Raw genomic sequence first — 18,967 nt, 5'->3', positions numbered from 1 at the left:
CTTCAAGTGTTTGTTCATACTTTTCAGTCTGCTAAATTAGTTTTCTTCACACTTCAACTTGCCGATTTGTTGCTAAGTGTGAAATAGGTGCTTGTGTTCCCAAAAGCAGATGCTTGAAATTCACGTTTATAAAGTCCAGTTTCAATGACTGTGTTTGAAAATTGGACTTTGCAAAAAAAATGGAGCATTCTCTGTACCTGAAACCTGCCTTGGTCTCAGATATTGCTCATCCACAGCTCTGCTTACAGCTTACAGCCTCGCACAAGTTTTGAAGCCAATAGATAAACACTCAGCCCTCTGCTCACCTCACTCTGGCTCTGATGCCTTTCAGCAGCTTTCTAAAAAGCCTGATCTTTTTTTTTCTCCCCCCCCTCTCCCCCCGTGTGCTATTTTTCTGGTGGAGACAAGATACTTCAGAGCAGCAGTAGCTATGTTGGTCTCCATACAAGACCATGCATGGCTCATTTGTTTGGAGGTCTGGTGACCTCAGCGTAGCAGCCTACAAAAACCAGAGATCAACATCTGAGCTCGCATCTTTAATCAGATGTCACTTTTGTCCCTGTGACATAAGAGGAAGACTGCCTCGAGTGCCTTCCAACAGCTCCATTGTTTTATATCTGGGCTATGTAAAATACGTCCCCTTGCCACATCGGCCCCTGCGGTACAGCCCGCTGGCTGGCAGCACGGCCGCGGCAGGCAGCAAGCCTCTAGATTTCACTCAGGGTGAGTTAGCAATTTGTGTGGCTGTGCTGCTAATGGCCTGCCACTTTCCTCGAAGGAAAATTAAGTACAAAAGGTTGAAAGAGAGTGACACTGCTTTCAAGATATGCCGCGGCGCATTTGCGTACAGACTGTGAGGCTTGCTGCTTCTCTTTGCGGGGAGCCCTATCAGCTCTTTATACTCATCTTCTTTTTACCTGCTCTAAAAAGCAAAAATTATCTAAAAATCTCCTGTTTGCATGAGACAACACTTACGGCAAAATAGGTGTTTCAAAAAGTTAGAGAAACCTAGTGCTGCCAGGTCAGAGAGGTGATAATGCTTACATTATGTGAATGTTAATCGGAGTCATCCGCTGAAATCCCCCAGACTAAATTTAACTGGAGAATAAATCTGAGCAGAGATGTTGACTCTAAACACTGCAGTGGATGGGTGGGGGAGGGCATGCCGGATTGAACTCGGAAAAACTAATTTTCCATTGGTTGGATAATCCCTTCAAAATCTGTTTTCTGAGCATCGGGGTGAGATCCTATCTCTTTATTAATGCCTGCATAGCGCCTGTGTTCGAGCAGAATGGGTATCAGCAGACAAGTAGCCATGGCAAAGGCAAAGGCTGTTTCTGTACCCAGTCAGCAGTCAATAGCTGCGAAGCTGAACCATTTAAATCTGTGCTAATATTCAGCGCTTGGGATTTATTCTAGAAAATTTATGCTGGAACTTGAGAAATACAGGAATGGCAATATCCACCCAGACCATCAGATGAATTGCTTTGTTTGTAAAACTCATGGTCCATTAATTCCAGTAAAAAACCCCACTATCGCTGAACTGGGAAAATAAAGCTCTGTGATATACATCTGTTATTTTTCAATATGGTAAGTATAGCTGTATTCAGTAGAACTTCAAAATTGCGCACCACTCTGGTGAAAGTATAGATGAATATCTTCAAAACACAGTATATGTTGCCTCGCTATTTTCAAACCTCAGCAGGCAACAGCAAGCAATTCTCTGCCTTATATTTTCTGTCTTATTACAGACAGCTGGGTTTGATCCAGATCACTGGCTCAGGCTGGCACAGAGAAAATGATGATGTTGTAGGATCTACTTTGTTGAAAAGGGAGAATATGGGTTTATTTATTTATTTATTTATTTATTTATTTATTTATTTATTTATTTATTATCTGAGGAAGATGGAGCATGGGTACTACATAACTTTTTGAAGGTTCTTAACTGGAAAGAGCAGTTTTGATGCCTTATCGTCTGGAGGGAGGGGGAGTATTTAGTCACCTCCACAGACATTTGAGTTTGAGTCCACTGTCAATAATGGCCATGTAAATTTTGTACTATTAGAAATATTAAAATACGTATTTGCTGTTGGTTTTTTACTTACAGTACTTACGCACACAATTTTTTCCCCCTAACACTTCAAGTAGAGAGAAGGAGAATATTTTTGCCCGTATGCTTCACAGCTGAAAACAGGCATCTGAAAGCAAATTAGACACGAGAGGGAACTAATGTGGTTGTTTTGTCATTTTCAGCCTGCGTACAGTGGGGTTTCTATCTTTGATGGACTGCTGAAAGGAACGGAAGGATGAATTGCGTGTCACCATATAATCTGTCAATATATAATTTGTCAACATGTAATAAAGGCAGCCTCCGGAGAAGTAAGTAGATGCTTCACGGTTGCATTCATGATGAATCAAATGAAATGCAGATACCTTGTATAAAGCCAGGACAATCTAGCCATAAGATTAAACTAATTGAGAAGATCTTTCCAATTTCAGGATGAGGTTCTTGTGAGCTGGTCGGGGGCTCTCCATCAAAAACCTATCACAGTGCTGTTGTAGAAAGAAAAGAGCCCTGAAACTCCTGGTATTGATGATATTCAGTTGCTTTGCCAATTCTCTTGCATTACAGCACAGGTTGCAACACCTCTTGGAGCTCCAAGCCACTTTTCCCCACCTGTCCCTGCCTGCTGTCTGTAATTTAGCTGCTCCTCGTGAGCTGCTTTATGAAGTTTATGTAATTAAAATTACCTTTGTGGAGGAACAAAGAGGAAAGTCAGGCAATTCAGTTTGACTGGGAACCTTGACTCAGCTTTGTTTAGTGCACTGGTTTAAGCATCTCTTCCCAAAACTATGTAATTTTTACCAATAAGTAAAATCAAATAAGTAGTTGACTATGACACTAATGGTCCAGAAAAGATAAAAAATATTAGAGAGACAGAGAACACAGAGATGGGGAAAAATTAGCCTGAATTTCTCACTCATGCTCTTTGCTTCCGCATTACAACATGTGAAAGACATCAGGAGTTTATATGCTGTTAGCCAGCTGGCATGGCCACCCCAAATACTGCCTATCATACAGGAACTTTTAATATAAGGGTGCAGAAATCCATGATGGGATTCTCATTCTGCTCTTCATAAGCCCCAGGCCAGAGAAGGAAAATGTGCTGTAATCCTGGAAGAGTTAGTCCTTGAAAACTACAGCTCTCCTTCAAAGAGAGTAAGTTCCTGGGGCTGCCCAGCATGCTCTTTGCTCACCAATTTATATTTTTTTAATGATCTCTAAATATAGTCCCCAAATGATAAAGCTGTAAGTTCTTTAAGTCAAAGATACAGCAATGTGACCTGTCAAAACTGGCATTGCCACAGTCTCTCTCTCCTCTCTTGCTGTATGTTCCTGGCCCCTTCTTTGAACCAAGCTGAGTGTTTTTCTGACTTAGTAGTGAGCCAAATTGGTAAAAATAGACTCTGAAACCACTGACCAAACATTTCCACCTCCTTTCTTGAATCAGAGCTAATGTTCATTTAGTATATGCTATGTTGATTCAGCACTCAAAGCCAAAGAAATAAAAACCATGTCTTTCTTTTTGTATTTTTCATACTGGTTTGGTTTCCCACAGGATCAGGAAGCTTGATCTTATCCTGCTGCTGCGACCAATGCACAGGAGAGCTTGGGGAAGGGGAGGTGAAGAAGAGCAGCATCTTTTTCAGCAGAAGCCTGTAAGTAGAGAGGTTTAGGCTGAAGAGTGGCTTTGGATGGCCATTCCTGAAGTTGCCTGAAGCCCCCTGAGAGGTGGTCCAGTCTGTGGTTGGCTGCAAGAGCACTGGCAAAGCAAGAGACAATTGTCTTTCTGGGGAGTTTCAGGGCTGCACCCTCTCCTTTGCTCATCACAAGGGCATCGGGTTCGGTTGCTGACATAGTGGTATAAACCTAGCTTAACTGACTGTCTAGTGGTTTAAGCTTAAACTGGAAGCGTAGCCTCAGAGTCTACAAACATGCAGTTGATGAAAATTGTATTGAATTGGTACTTGTCCCATGGAATTGGGAACTGAAGTGGTTCAGAGAGCAGATACAACTACTAATGATGGCTGGATTGGTTTCCAGTTGAATCGGCTTGCCTGAACTGGCTATAATGTGACTGCATGAGTGTTAGTGCTGGCTGGCACAAGAGAGAGAGCAGAGCAGAGGACAAGGCTGCAGCAGTCCAGATTTAGGCTTAAACTGCAACAACATGTCATATCCAGAGTGAGCTGAGAAGCAGGTTACATCTATCCAGCTGGGGAGCCTTAATCAGTGCAACTACAGTCAGCCTAGATATGAAAGAGCAGTGGGAGCAGAAGGTGGAGACCACACAAGTCTCTGCCCTTGGACCTGCACCGTGTACTCCATGCTGAAAAGGACTGATGGGAGAAGGTCTGGGGTACTCTTATTCCCTCTGTTTTCAGTACTTGCCTTTGATGTCTCAGAGCTATGAATTTTATGAAGGGCTACCTGACAAATCTTCAAGGAATTACTTTGGGGTGTGTAGATCCTAAGTGATAGTCCTAAGTGACATTAGTTCAAATCAACTTTTGAAGAAGGTAAGGGGTTTTTTCCTACTCACTGGCCTTACCCAGCTCACCTGGGAAACAGCACAATTCTGCAGTTTTCAGCTGCCAAATTCAGTGCCTAACGTTGGGTGAGACATTACTTATTGCAGATAGTGATATTGTATGGCCATTTCCCAGATGAAATCATGGCCTGTAAATATGCAAAAGCTCCAGTGGCCTGTTTCCTCTAGATTTGAATCTGATTTTTACGTATTTTCATAGAATCATAGAATTGTGAAGGTTGGAAAAGACCCTTAAGATCATCGAGTCCAACTGCTAACCTATTACTGCCAAGTCCACCACTAAACTGTATCCTCAAGCACCACATCTACCCTTCTTTTAAATATCTCCAGGGATGGAGACTCAACCACCTCCCTGGGCAGCTTGTTCCAATGTTTGACAACCCTTTCGGTGAAGAAGCTTTCCTAATATCCAACCTAAACTTCCCCTGGTGCAGCTTGTGGCCATTTCCTCTTGTCCTATCACTAGTAACTTGGGAGAAGAGACCAACCCCTGCCTCGCTACAGCCTCCTTTCAGGTAGTTGTAGAGAGCAATAAGGTCTCCCCTCAGCCTCCTCTTCTCCAGACTAAACAACCCCAGCTCCCTCAACCGCTCCTCATAAGACTTGCTCTCTAGACCCTTCACCAGCGTTGTTGCCCTTCTCTGGACACACTCCAGCAACTCAATGTCCTTCTTGTACTGAGGGGCCCAAAGCTGAACACAGTACTCGAGGTGCGGCCTCACCAGTGCCAAGTACAGGGGCACGATCACCTCCCTGCTCCTGCTGGCCACACTATTCCTGATACAAGCCAGGATGCTGTTGGCCTTCTTGGCCACCTGAGCACACTGCCGGCTCATGTTCAGCTGGCTGTCAACCAGCACCCCAGATCCTTTTCCTCCAGGCAGCTCTCCAGCCACTCCTCCCCATGCCTGTAGTGTTGCATGGGGTTGTTGTGACCCAAGTGCAGGACCCAGCACCTGGCCTTGTTGAATATCATACCATTGGCTCCAGCCCAATGATCCAGCCTGTCCAGGTCCTTCTGTAGGGCCTTCCTGCCCTCCAACAGATCGACACTTCCACCCAGCTTGGTGTCATCTGCAAACTTACTCAGGGTGCACTCAATCCCCTCATCCAGATCATCAGTGAAAATATTGAACAGCACCGGCCCCAACACTGAGCCCTGGGGAACACCACTCGTGACCAGCCATCAACTGGGTTTGACTCCGTTCACCACCACTCTCTGGGCTCGGACGTCCAGCCAGTTTTTAACCCAGCGCAGAGTGTACTTGCCCAAGCCGTGAGCAGCCAGCTTCTCCAGGAGAATGCTGTGGGAGACAGTGTCAAAGGCCTTACTAAAGTCCAAGTAGACAATGTCCACAGCCTTCCCCTCATCCACTAAGCAGGTTACCTTTTCATAGAAGGAGACCAGGTTAGTGAGGCAGGACCTCCCTTTCATAAACCCATGCTGGCTGAGCCCGATCCCCTGGTTGTCCTGCATGTGCTGCGTAACGGCATTCAAGATGATCTGCTCCATGACATTTCCTGGCACCGAGGTCAGGCTGACAGGCCTGTAGTTCCCTGGATCCTCCTTCTGACCCTTCTTTTAGAGGGGCGTCACATTCGCTAGTTTCCAGTCATCTGGGACGTCCCTGGTTGACCAGGACTGCTGATAAATGATGGACAGTGGCTTGGCAAGCTCCTCTGCCAGCTCCCTCAGTATCCTCGGGTGGATCCCATCTGGCCCCATTTTCATTTTTTGTCTGCTATGGTTCATATAAGGCACAATATTCTTGTCCTATAATGTTATATTGTTGAGTTATTGGTTGCTGTGATTTCATGGCAGGAAAGCATGAATTTGATCTGTTAGTATTTTAGATCCTCTCCTACAATTTGTATTTGGAAACGTGATTAATTGTTGCAATTGGTCTTGAAATATTATAGTAATAGAGGAGCTAGGTGTGAATGTTCAAACTGGTGCAACTAAGGCTAAATTACTGCAAGCGTGGTGTTCAAGGCTTGCTGTACTGATTAGTTCCAGAGGGACTGGTTAGGTGCTAAGGGTTTCTAAAACTCACAGCCTTAGACGCACTCACTTACTCTCTGTAACTAAATAAGAGATTTAGAGGCCAAACTAGAAATGTGATGGGATTTGAAAGTTTTGTTGTTTTGTTTTGTAAAGTATCAATAAAAGCATGAGCCTATGATCATAGGGAAATAGAGAAAGAAAGATGAGGCAATATTCTAGGTATTTCTGGGTGATACTTACCGAGCCTGCCTCAGTTTGTTACAGCCATGAGCCCTTCGATTATGTGGAATTTACCCCAGCACAGAGGGCTTCTGTAAAAGCCTTTACTCCACATATAACCTACTTCAGGTCTCTGTGAAAGGCAGAATTTGGTTCTGCCCTAGACATAAATCCTTGATAAAAATCCCAGTTCTAACGTTCAGCCACTGGATGTCCTCATTTTCAAAGGTCTGCAAAGGTTGATCAGCTGGAGAGCCACATGTTGTTGACAGTTTGCAGGGCATTGCGTAAAAATACTCTGTGTGCCTTGGGTATTGCCAAACTCCAAGCTTACCACCCATAAAGCAATGGAATCGTTTTCACTTCTTAAGGTAATTAAACTCCTACTGGATGCAGAACATGTATTTAATCTGTTCTTTCTCCATCTTTCTCTCTTTTTTGATGACTTAACTGTAATTTATGTAACAGTTTGCTCTGCAGGACTCTTGCATTTCTAAACACTGAGAAGTTCACTACATTTCTTTCTTTTTCCAGTGCTACCTTCACTAGAGTTTACTGCAGTTTTTACTGCAGATTCTGACTGCAGCTTGGTTTTTCCTGTGAATTCCCAAGGGCGCATTCCTCTGCTCACAGAAGTCCTGATCTGATCCCATGGAGACTTTGTCAGCGATAGGTAATCACAGCGTGCATGTAGCTACACCTGCCCAGAGAGCTTCACTTTGCTTTTTCTCAAAAGGCTTGCTTTTTCCTGTAGCTCTTGAGACATGACCACCCACCTTTCCTCTGTGGCAGGCTCCCCTCCCTGCACTATCACGGAGGGTGTTTCTCAGCCCGAGCTTCCCCTGCAGCTAGAGCTCTCATCCAGCCTCCTCGTTTTTGCAGCTCTAATGGCATCGTCCTTGTTGCCAAACACTCCTGTCTTCTGATTATGATTTGACATTGCTTGTCAGACACTCTCCAACAACTTTTAAATATCTGAGCTGGCAGAAAGATTGGCAAAGGGCTGTCTGTAGCTGCACGTGGATTTCATGTTTGTTCGTGAAACACAGAAAACATGGTCATCAAAATCTGCATTGTTGGGTTTTCTTCAGTCTGAAGTTTCAAGAAAAAAAAATCTTCTTCTCTTAGCTTTCTGTGTTTTAATTTCTCTAATTTAAGCTACTGTTAAACCATATTGTCTTTCAAACAAGGGGGCAGCTTGTGCTCTGTAAACACTTGTTTGAAATTGTGAAAGCAGGTTTTGCCAGAGGACAAACTCAGTAGAAAAATGAAGGCTAGACTTCTTTCCCTCTTAAAGGAATCTTGCCTTCTGGTATAAATGGGCATATTTACACTAGATACGTACAGTTCATATACCAACATGGCAGTTTTGTTCCTACCATGCTGGTGCATGAGGCAAATCTCCAGCAGGAATCAGCCTGTGTAGCTGCTGAAGTCTCCTAAGGTGACCAGGGCCAGATATGAATTTATTTATCTACTTGCTAACATCTCTTTTTAGTGGTTCAGCATTGGATGAGTGCTTCAGAAATAGATGACCATGTAATCTTTCCATGTACAGCTCTGCAGGACCGGTAGAACCTCATGGAAACTCGCTCACCCCTTGCACATCCCGTCATGCCTGGTGTGGAAAGGGAGGCATGCCCAGAGCTGCCCAGATGGGCAGAAACCTGGGGTGCTCCTGGTACGACTCTGAGTCCTGGGATTTGCTCCCAGCTCAGAAACCATGCCGTTTTCTGGACTCTGAAACAAACCTAACATTCAGGTGTGCCAGGAGAAAGATCCAGAAGATGGAGGACAGAGAGAAAACCACAGCAGATCTGGATGACACAATGTTTGTCACAATGTTGTTACCCCAAGAGTGTGGTGATGTTTCCATAACTGGGAAAGTAGTGGGGTGTGGTAGGAGCAGACTGCTTTGCAGACACAGTGAGAGGAGCTAAGAGCAGCTCCAGAAGAGGACATGTGTTCAGGAGTCCTCCCGTCCCAGAGGTGCTGGCCATGGTTGACTGGAAATGAGCTCTCTCCACTCCTGGTGTAAGACTAACTGGGCTGGGGGAGCAAATTAAACGTCATATCCCTGCCCTAGAAACTGTGATACTGTGGTGAAATTTGCTCGCCTTAGGCTAATGACGCTGATGGTACATCTAAATTATTGTCTCTCACAAAATTTGGCTTCTAAACTGCTTAGGAACTGGTGACAGCCTGTGGTCTACTCAGCCTTTGCCCTTTTGGAGGAGAAGACTTATTGATCCCTTTCTGTCATTCTGAAGGGCCACGCTAACAGTGGTGCCAAATATAGATGAAGAAGAAATGGGGTTGGAGCCCAACATTTATATTCTGAGGTCACACACTGCCATTTTTCCCTCTGGTGCTCATGGTCATCCCCAGAGAGCTGAAGCCCACTGTGATTTTGGGGGGATCTACCTGCCCTTTCTTCTTGCGGCTTTTGAAGAGCTCTTTGGAAAATGTGGGACGCTGCTTTTAATCATTGCAAAACTGGAGATTTGACTTGGAGGGCTGAAAAAAGATTAAAGGTTTTACAAGCAGCAAACCCTAGATTTACAGCAAACACATAGGATTTTGCTTCCTCAATACAAAAGCACAGATGCAGCTCAAATTAAAATCAATAATTGATCTATATCCATTTACAGATATATCTACATTCATATAGGCTGGGAAACCTTATCCCTGTGTGCACATTTTCCTTTTAAGCAGCTTGTACTCAGGCTGCCTGCAAATATATTCACTCATCAAGCGGGCAATGCTCAGTCCCTTCTAAGAATGAGCTGGGGCCATTTTTTTTTCTGCTGGATGCCAAGAGGAGGACTGACAAGACAGATGGAAGCTGCTGAACTGTTACACAGCTCGTTAGAGAAGCACAGAGCCTTTTAAAGCTCAGGGTGCAGCCAGGCTTTACCTCCTGAGAAATGGCAGCACTCCCCAAAGTAAGTAGCTTGCATGGGCAACAAATCTGCCTCAAAATAAGTAGCGTGGATGCAGCCTGTAAGGCTGAACCCAAATTACACCTTTTTTTTTTTTTTTCTTTGGATGAGATGCTATAATACGGGATGAGGTTGAACAAACATATTGTGACTCTCCCCTGTTCAGCACTCCATGTCCCAGATCACTGGCTGTGCAGCCACGCCAGGCTACAGGTCATGCGCCTTTATTCCCTATATAGAGAAAAATTCCTGCTATGTTAACAACAGATCTGCGAGGAATTTTGTTTTTGCTTCAGCTGGTTAATGAGCCAGTGTCTTGCTTTGGCTGGTGCTTGCAGGGAGCACATTGCAAGGGCTCCTCTGCTCCAGCACTGTGCTGGTGAGACGGCTCTGCAGCAGTGGGTATCCCATGAGCTGGGGCATGTCCTGGCTGCAGGATCCTGCTGGGACCCCGCTGCGGAGGAAGGCCCTGGGATGCGACCCAGGATGTTGCCTGCCGCTGGAAGCCCAGTTCTAGGGGATGGCAGCCCCCACTGCCACCAGCAGACCCACGTCGTCCCCTTCCCCAGGAAGGAATTACTGGTGTCTGCCTTGGGATCCTGCTGTCAAGGGCACTTTGGGGTCTGTGCCTCTGGGGACTGCACCCCCCTTCTCCTGTCCCCCTCCCTCTCTCTCCTCCCCTGCTGCTGCCCCCCGTGGCCCCTGTCCCTTGTATCGCCCCACGTCGTACCCAGCCCTCGGTAGAGGCAGTCCCCTTCTCCCTCTGCCCCAGCGTGGACAGGCGGGTCCCCCGACACCCCCAGCCCTCCCACCGCTCTCGGGAGGCACGTGGGCAGCCCAGGCAGCGTGACGCAGAGCTGATGGAGTCCACGGAGGATTTGGGGGATTTTTAGTTGCTAAATATTAGGCTCGTTAGGTGCACACGCTGCTGAGCCGATGTGAACTGCTTTTTATTTTTTTCAGAGGAACCTTGGACAAGTTTCACAGCTCTGGCAGCAAAAGGCACACTGGTGATAGGAGACTGAGCTCTCTGCTCAGCGGCCCTTTCTGCTAAAAGAACTTTTATTTTTTCCAAAGCAAATGATCACAGTAGCAAAATTACTGTACTGTATTTTCTACTAAGTGTGTTCTTAGAACAAGCTGATCAATTTAGCTGAAACTTTCTTAAAAGTACCTAAGCCTGAGTCAGATGCACAGGGTAGAAAACATTATCCTGACAGTTGGAGTCTGGGGAAGTTGCAAGCAAGTAGAAACTAGATTTTACAAAAGGAAGTACTGGGCCAGCTAACGATGGAGATTATCAGCTCTGCCCATCGCTCCTAATGACAGAAGGAGAAAAGGTGCCCTTCTGCTTCCTAGGGAGGTTTCCAAATGTAAAGAAAGGGGCTTTGTTTTTGGTGCGTGTGGGATTTTGGCTGAGAAAGGTTAGCAGGGAAGCAGACAAAGATAGGAAAGCTGCAGCAGCTGGGCATTGTGTGCGAAAGGAGAAGCTGCCTGTTCAGTGTTTACAGTGTGTCTCCAGGAGCTTTTCTTTTTGGCTTCATTTGTAGCTGTTTTGTCCTCTCAGCTTCCCTTTTTTTCACCTTGCAGCCCGAGGTGAATTCAGAATATAGTGTAGAGCTTCCCACCTTCCAAAAAATAAATGTTGTGATCTCATGTGAGTCCTGTAGAAGATAGACAGGGAGGAAGAGGGAAACAAAAGAATCAAGGAAAAAACTGCATCATCCAGTCAGATCTGCATTAGCCCCAACATCTGTATCCTGGGATCAGATTTCTGCTGAGATTTTGCTTGATGCAGCTTGTCCTTCCTGTCGGGAAGAGACCTGGGAAGGATGAGCGTGGCTGTGTTGGGAAAGTTGGGAGAAAAGCGATATATATAGGAAAGGGGGCCCCGGGTGGGCTCCATTTCTTTGGAGGAGCTCATGTCCCTGCAGCATTTCCACCTGGGGAAAATCCCATCTGTACAGCTCCTAAACCTGAAGGCACTGATGTATCTGAACAGCCTAAATGAAGTGAGCCCACGGCAAGGAGTGGGATTTCACGCGGACGAGAAGTCAAACCTGCGCCACAAGCCGAGAGAGCCTGGCGCTGTGCGCAGCAAGGCAGTATGGATGTGTAGGCTGCAAAATTACAAGCTGCTCTTTGCCAACTATGTGGCTACAATGAGTACACCAAAGCAGACCGGGTTTCCCTTTTGCCCTCATCTGGCCTCCTGTTAGCCTACGCCTCTGTGGCGTGTCTGGATGAAGTGCTAAAAACTGGAAACAGAAATTCAGAATGAAAACTTGGAATAAAATGTCCAGGCTCAAGATCTATGTTTGCATGCTGGCTGCAGAAATAGGGGGCATTCTTGAAATGAAAGCTGAGCAGTATCCATGGTGGGTGATGGTGCTTCCGTGCAAGGATTCCCACCAATGGGCAAGACCAGATTGCACCACTGGTGTCAGCTGGAAGAAGCCTATTTTTGGGGGTTTGTGTCCAACAGAATCACCAGATTCTTTTCTGGTCCACACATTTTCAAGTGTTTGCAGTCATCTCAGATCTTCACATAATCAAATTAATTTCAGTACTTTATTCAAATACAAAACAGTCTTAACTGAGCACATTGGTACCTGGTGAGACCTATTCTCTGATAAAAAGACCAGAGATAGGACAGGATGGAATAGTTCAGTTGGAAGGGACCTACAACAATCATCCAGTCCAGCTGCTGGGCTGGTAGAAGTTCCTTGCAGTTGGGAGTTCGCTGAAGGCCTGCCAGGGTCATACTTCAGCTCATTTTGCTTTCCATTTATTCCTTCTGTTGGCCTGCAGAGCTTCTGAGGTGTCTGCAGGAACTTCCCAGTTCATCACAGTATGCCTATTTGCCAAGTGCTTGCTTGACTTAAACTATTTTGAAAACCATCATTTGTGATGACTATAGCACAGACTTTACAGAACTGGGTAGCTGGCTAATAGATGCTGTGACCTGGACATACAAGCTCTGCCATTTTGTTATCAACAGTATAGGCAGTTATTTTCTATTTTATTTCTTTTTTTATGTTAGCTGAGTTTTTAAACCATATTTATTTCTAATACCCAGAAGATTGAGCTGTTGCATTTATACCCTAAATTGCTAGTTTACCTTTCGGTCCTTAGCGTAATGTCTCTTCAGAAAGGCATTTAATTCTGAAGACAATTGTGCTTCTCCTTGAATTGTTACATCATACCTGGTAGCTCACTGGATTCAGACATCTGCTTTTAATGCCAATTGGTACTGTGACACAATTAAAGGCAGAAAAATTATTTTACCTGGTGCAGCTGCTTACTACAATTTTTCCATTCAGCTTTCTGAATAAATTCCAGTTATATTTCCTTTATCCTGGGTCTGATTCCTTAAATAAGCAACTTTCAGAGTCTATCAGTTTCTCTTGCTCTAAGGAGAAATGTCAGAAATTTCCTGATTCTTTTTCCTGAAGATCAGTAGCACTTTTCTAAAATGGTATTTTATAATTTGAAGAAAAAAATCTTCTGTGGTAACAATCATTGAAGCACAAATGCCTAATTAGCATGCATTATATGAGCTAAATAACTATTCTAGGAAATTAGTGAAGAGTAGACTCAACATTAAACTTGTATTTATGAATACCAAATGTGGAATTGTATGTGTGTGTAATTGTAGATAAGACCCTATTTGATTACTCTAAAGGCATTAAACTTCCCTTCCAGCTAAGATGAGAGGAGGAAGGAAATTAGGAACCACATACCAAAAAAAAAAAAAGTTTTGAAAAATTATGAGCCAGTCAAAATATTTTTCATTGTTGTCAATTATACGTTAGCCACAGTGCTAGCTGCTTCTACTTCGCATCGGTAAAACATTCTCCAGGTCCATCAATCAGCACCTGAAATGATGGTCCGTAAGGATGCTCCTGATATGAGTTCTTGACATGCAGAGTGCAGACATACAGACATGCAGAGTGATGCTCATAATGGCTGCCCCTGCGCTGGCGCTATCCCGCACCAGCCCAGCTTCCCCAACAGAGATCGTGTCTCCTCCTGACCATCACGATGCTGGATGTAGCCTGGCCCAGAGCCCACTGCAAGCTGGGGGTCTCTCATCACTCAGAGGATAAAGATCATGAAATGGCATGAAATGAAGGTGCGGCTTAATGCCTACCAAAATCCTCAGGCTGGGCTGATAGGCAAGGTGACCTACGTCGTGCTGGTATCTGCCTTTTCATTTCATGCCAAATCCAACAGTGTGGTTGTCTTTGTTGGCCATGGGAAATAGAGCACCAAACTACATGCACTCAAGTAGTATTTAGCTACATCATGATGTTGATCTGAAAAAATAAACACAGGCCTGTATTCGTGTCTCTGCTTGTTCTCCTCACGGTGGCTGGAGAAGCAAAATTTGCTGTGAGAGGTTGTGTCTGGTTGTATTGGACCAGCTGAAGATAGCCAAAACCCGAAAAAATGGTTGGGTGTCAGAGGCTATCCATCAGCAGTGATAGCCAGCTCAGCAACTGGAAGTGAAAAAAACAGAAAGAAGGGGAAAACGCCATCCCAGCCACTGAAACATCTCTTCTCCTTACCTGCCAGAACCCATCGCTTTGTTCTTCCGGCCAAAGATGATGATGAGTGTCAGCCCTTGAAAGTTGGTGTGAAACAAGAAACCATAGGAAACAATGCAACCACATATTACTGGCCACTCCTTACAAACCAAACTGAAGCAAATAGGCTTAAATCAGGGTAATACCTCACGTGATTACAGCTCATTGTGTTCAAATAAAAGCTGACGTTATCGTGAGCGATTTGTTTGAGAGTGGGGGTGGAGAGAAGAGATGCTACAGCTTTTGCTCACAGTGATTGCTATTTATAACGCTGTAAACCCACAGTGAATGTGTCAAAAGCGCTGCCACGAGCATGTGCCACTTAAGCTTGGTATTATGGCTAAAATAATTAATTTCAACTCTTAGATGTGCCTTTACACTAATAATATATTAATATTATTCTATATCTGTTATTTCAGACATACAAAACCTTTGCAGATGTGGCACTTGTGATGATGTAACCATAATTTGTAACTGTATTTGTAGCTCTGTAATCAATATGGGAATACTGTATAGTCATGTCTACCTGCTGCTTTTCCAGCCCCCTTCTAAACAATTTAAATAAAAACTCAAGAGTAAACGTGCCTGGAGTCCTCAGCCAGCAAAACTGAGAAAAGAGAAGTATGTCAGTGCTAATTAATTCCAGCACCCTGCCAGGCCTGGCTCTCGGCAGCTCTGCAGGCTGTAGTACGGTTACTGCGGGTTCAGTAGTATTCCCGTTTAATTTGGTCAGAGGGGGTGGGTAACTACTCTTCCAGCAGCAGTCGAGTGCTGGTTACATTATTATCTGCCAAACGGGTCCTATTGCCTGTAGCACTTGGGTCTTTCTCCCTTCTTCACACTCTTCTTGTTTTGTCCTGGCTTCTCTGACTCTGTAATTGCATCTCTTTCCCTCTAATGAGGCTCGGGAAATCTGACAGGGAGAAGGAAGAAGACCTGGATGCAGAAAAAGCTTCAGGAACTTGGCCTGCTTTGTGATATTATTAGTAGTAGTATTAGTATTTTTCCTAGTGTTAATTTAAGTGGGTTTTGAACTATGAGCTTTATAGACTACTTAAACTGCTGATGCTGAAAACTATTTCTATCCATTCTCTTTTTTTTTTTCTCTCTACCCTACAATGTACTTTACTGTCAAGGTCTGATTCTGAATATTACTGCTTTCTTTGTAGCAGCACTAACCTCCTCTGCACTCATGGATATCCTTGCTTTAGAGCTTTTTATAAGAATCTCAACTTAAAACTTGGTGGTGTTTGCTTGAATTGCCTTTTGACAAGCCAGAAGGCAGCCTGCCCGTGCCGTGCCGAGGAGGGAGCGCTGCAGCGTGACCTTGCTCCTGCTTCTTTCAAACAGCAACTTCCAGGAATACTCCTGAGATCAGCCCAGCCTTATCTATATCTTACGTTTCATTGTCTGAATTCCTTAAAAGTCACATAAAACTAATTTTTTGTTTGGGAGCACACAGGACGATGGTATCTAGAAAGGGAAATAGAGCTTTTCAGCACTGAAGGTCTTGGTTACATGCTCAGACCAGACTGGCAGTGATTGAAGGATGGCTGTTTGTTTGATAGACTAGAAGACATTAATTTTTCGGTCATGACCTGTCTCCCAGATTTCAGCTATGATGTGACTGTATGTGTAACTGGTACCCCTGCTGTCATTCCCAACAGAGAGCCCTGGAAGCACTGACCTGTTCAGCAGGGCGATCCCTTGCACACAACACATCCCCGCTGGCAATCCCGTGCAGGAGAGCTTGCTCTTCTGCTGTGTATGTGCTGCAAATAACTGAGGGTGCAACCTTTGTTTATGTGCACCTTAATGCTGTTTAATGCGGGCAACAGTGACTGCCATGAAACCTGATGTGGGTTGCCTGATCACAGTGCAAATGGCAGAAAGAAATGTGAACTGTGGTATCACAGTGAGAGCCAACCTCATCCGTTCCCCTCTGAAGCAGAGTTTGTAGAAGTCTGACCTTATCCACCCGAGGCTGAAGAAAGCGGCCTGCCAGGAAAGAAGCATGAAGCTGCTCCCCACACTTATTCATTGCTCTTGCAAAAGAGGCAGTGGCATTACCTCTCTTACAGATTTCATACAGCTCGAAGGCTCCTGGCATTGCTGGGAGAGGCTTAAAAATAATATTGTCTGAAGTAACTAAAATTCAGCCAATATAAAAAAGTACTAAATTACTTTTAGAAGTAATAAAAAGAAAAAAAAAGTTAGAAATGGCAATACTTAAATAACAAATCTCAAAAAACAAAGGTAAACCAGACCAAATGCTTATCAAATGGCAGTTTGGAGCCAGGTAATCCCCTGCAGAACTGGGAGAGCAACAGACCTTATTTCCTTCTCCATGTGAGCCACACCTTGGAACATGGAAATGCGTAACACAGCAGGACTGCTGCTATCAGAGAGGCAATACTTCTCTTACCCCTTGGGGACACAGTTGCCCCAAGTAAGAAGTTTGTCTGACAATTTGCTGTCCTCTGCTTGCTCGCAACTTCTCCTGAGTGCCTGGTTATAGCTCCTAGTTACTCTATTGCATCACAATTCTCTTTTCCCAGCCCTTTTCAAAGACCTCTCCCACCAAAACTTGCCCCAATGTGAGGTCACTCTTCTTCTGGTCACCCAGGATACAGAATTGGTCTCTTCTTGGTTTAGGGAAGGGCTTTTTATTGCTGCTATTTCTTAGTGCAGTGGAACAATGGAGACTAGTAACTCATTGCGCTGACGAAAGCTGAACAGGTTTACTTGCTCAGGATGATGCTTTTTGCTGTAAGAATACTATTTCCTCAACAAAGGCACTGGTTTGCCTTTTGACATTCTCGATGTCTATTTCCATACCATAGCCTCAGGCTGTATCTTCAGGTGTGCAATGGACCAGGGCCACTAGCACTAATCTGATGTCCCAAACTCCCAAGGATTTTATCAAAGCCCCTATGGCAGTAGCTGTCCATCTCAGAGAGGGGAAGCGGCTCTTTATCCTCACTTTGAGCGTCAGCTGGTGAAGGCAGATCTCATAAATAAGCATTAAACTATCACTCTGTCCCCTGGACTCCCTGACAATCAAGAAAAGCATGCAGACAGTTTGCCTCGTCCTTCATTGAAGTACCCTGGCTCACCCCACAGTCACTGTCACTCTCCTGTTACTGTCTAGACTTCTCACAGTGAGACCTAGTCATAAGACACATGACAGCATCTGGAGAAGTGACACCTCACGTCAGTCTTCGTGTCCGTGTCATGCAAGAAAAGCTCAAACGGTTTACAAGCCTCTGAGTCAGATCAGTGTGCTGGGATCTGAAGCCCTCTCTGTCTGGAGGGTGTGCTGGGCATTACTCCCCAACGGCACAGAAGACAGTGGGATGGAGAGCACCTCAAGCTGGCATGAAATCCCTCCCACAGTGGCCACTGCTGGAGCTCTTGCCTGGTGTCAGGCTCAGCAGTGGGACAATGTAGATGCTTCCAGCTGAGCAGAAGATGCACAGGAGGTCCTGAAGGGCCACTCACAAGCCTGTTCTTAAGAGCTGGAGCTCAAGAGTCCCATTTGGCAACTGAGCAAGTGATATTTTTCAATTTCAAACGCTTTCATGCCAGCCCATCCCTACATGCAGTCGTGTATAGGACAGCATGCCCTGCGCATACTGGGGGCAGCCAGCCACAGCCCTCCCTTGTAACCTGCCCTGCGGCATGGCTACCCTGCAATCCCGCTTCTCCGCAGGCCTCTCTAGGAAGAAAGGCACTGAGAAGCTGTAATGGTCACCGAGTTTAGGCAAGAAGATCTTGGTCGGTCTCTGCTGAGAGCACTGTGTTCCCTGTGTCTGGTTCGAGACCTCCCATGTCAGAGCTTGGGCCGGAGCTGCTGTGAGAAGCTTGATTTTCTGAACCTGGCACCTCTGCTTGCCCTGAGGGAGGACCAGCCTCACCAGCAGCTGGAAGAAGCGTGCTGGCAGTGCCCAGCTGGCCCCCAGCTGGGACCCACCAAGAGTGATGGTGATGGTCCTCCTCATCTCCACCTCCGAGATCTGCTGGCCATCCTCCCACATCTCTCCCTTTGCCAAGCTCTGTGCCGGAGCACATCACCTTTGTTTGATTTTCTCCTGTCTTGTAGTTATCTGATCTCATGCCCTGGGGCTGGGATGGCCTGAGGGCGCTGCCCCGTCCCCAAGCACACGTGAGCATGTTTATGAACACTCCCTCCACGGGCAGTGCAGGAGCTAAGGAAGTCTTTGCCTCAAAATATTGTAGACATCTTGAGAATGCTAATCTCCAAGCCCTGCTCAGAATGCCATTAGGTAACAATCTCCCTCTCAAGTGCAGGATGAAAAAGATCAATTGCAGCTTTCTTTTTGCGCGTCCTATAAAGGCTCGTACACTTGTAGAGGATGAAAATTATGTTGGAAAACCAGTTACGGTCCTCTGAGGTGAAACACCGACACTTTCTCTCCAACACAAATTTTTTATCATGGCATGGTCAGAAGTCAGATCGTTTCCTGTGGCTTTCTAAAAAACCACTTCAGTCGTTATCAGGTCAGCAGTATTTACAGTTCTTTCCCTGCGGGCTAGCAGATTTCTTTACACTATTTACATATTGGGAGCTTCCACATA

Source organism: Phalacrocorax carbo, chromosome 3 (assembly GCF_963921805.1).
Source record: "Phalacrocorax carbo chromosome 3, bPhaCar2.1, whole genome shotgun sequence".
Taxonomy (NCBI): domain Eukaryota; kingdom Metazoa; phylum Chordata; class Aves; order Suliformes; family Phalacrocoracidae; genus Phalacrocorax; species Phalacrocorax carbo.
The sequence above is the reverse complement of the archived record's forward strand: the minus strand, read 5'-3'. Positions refer to the sequence as shown.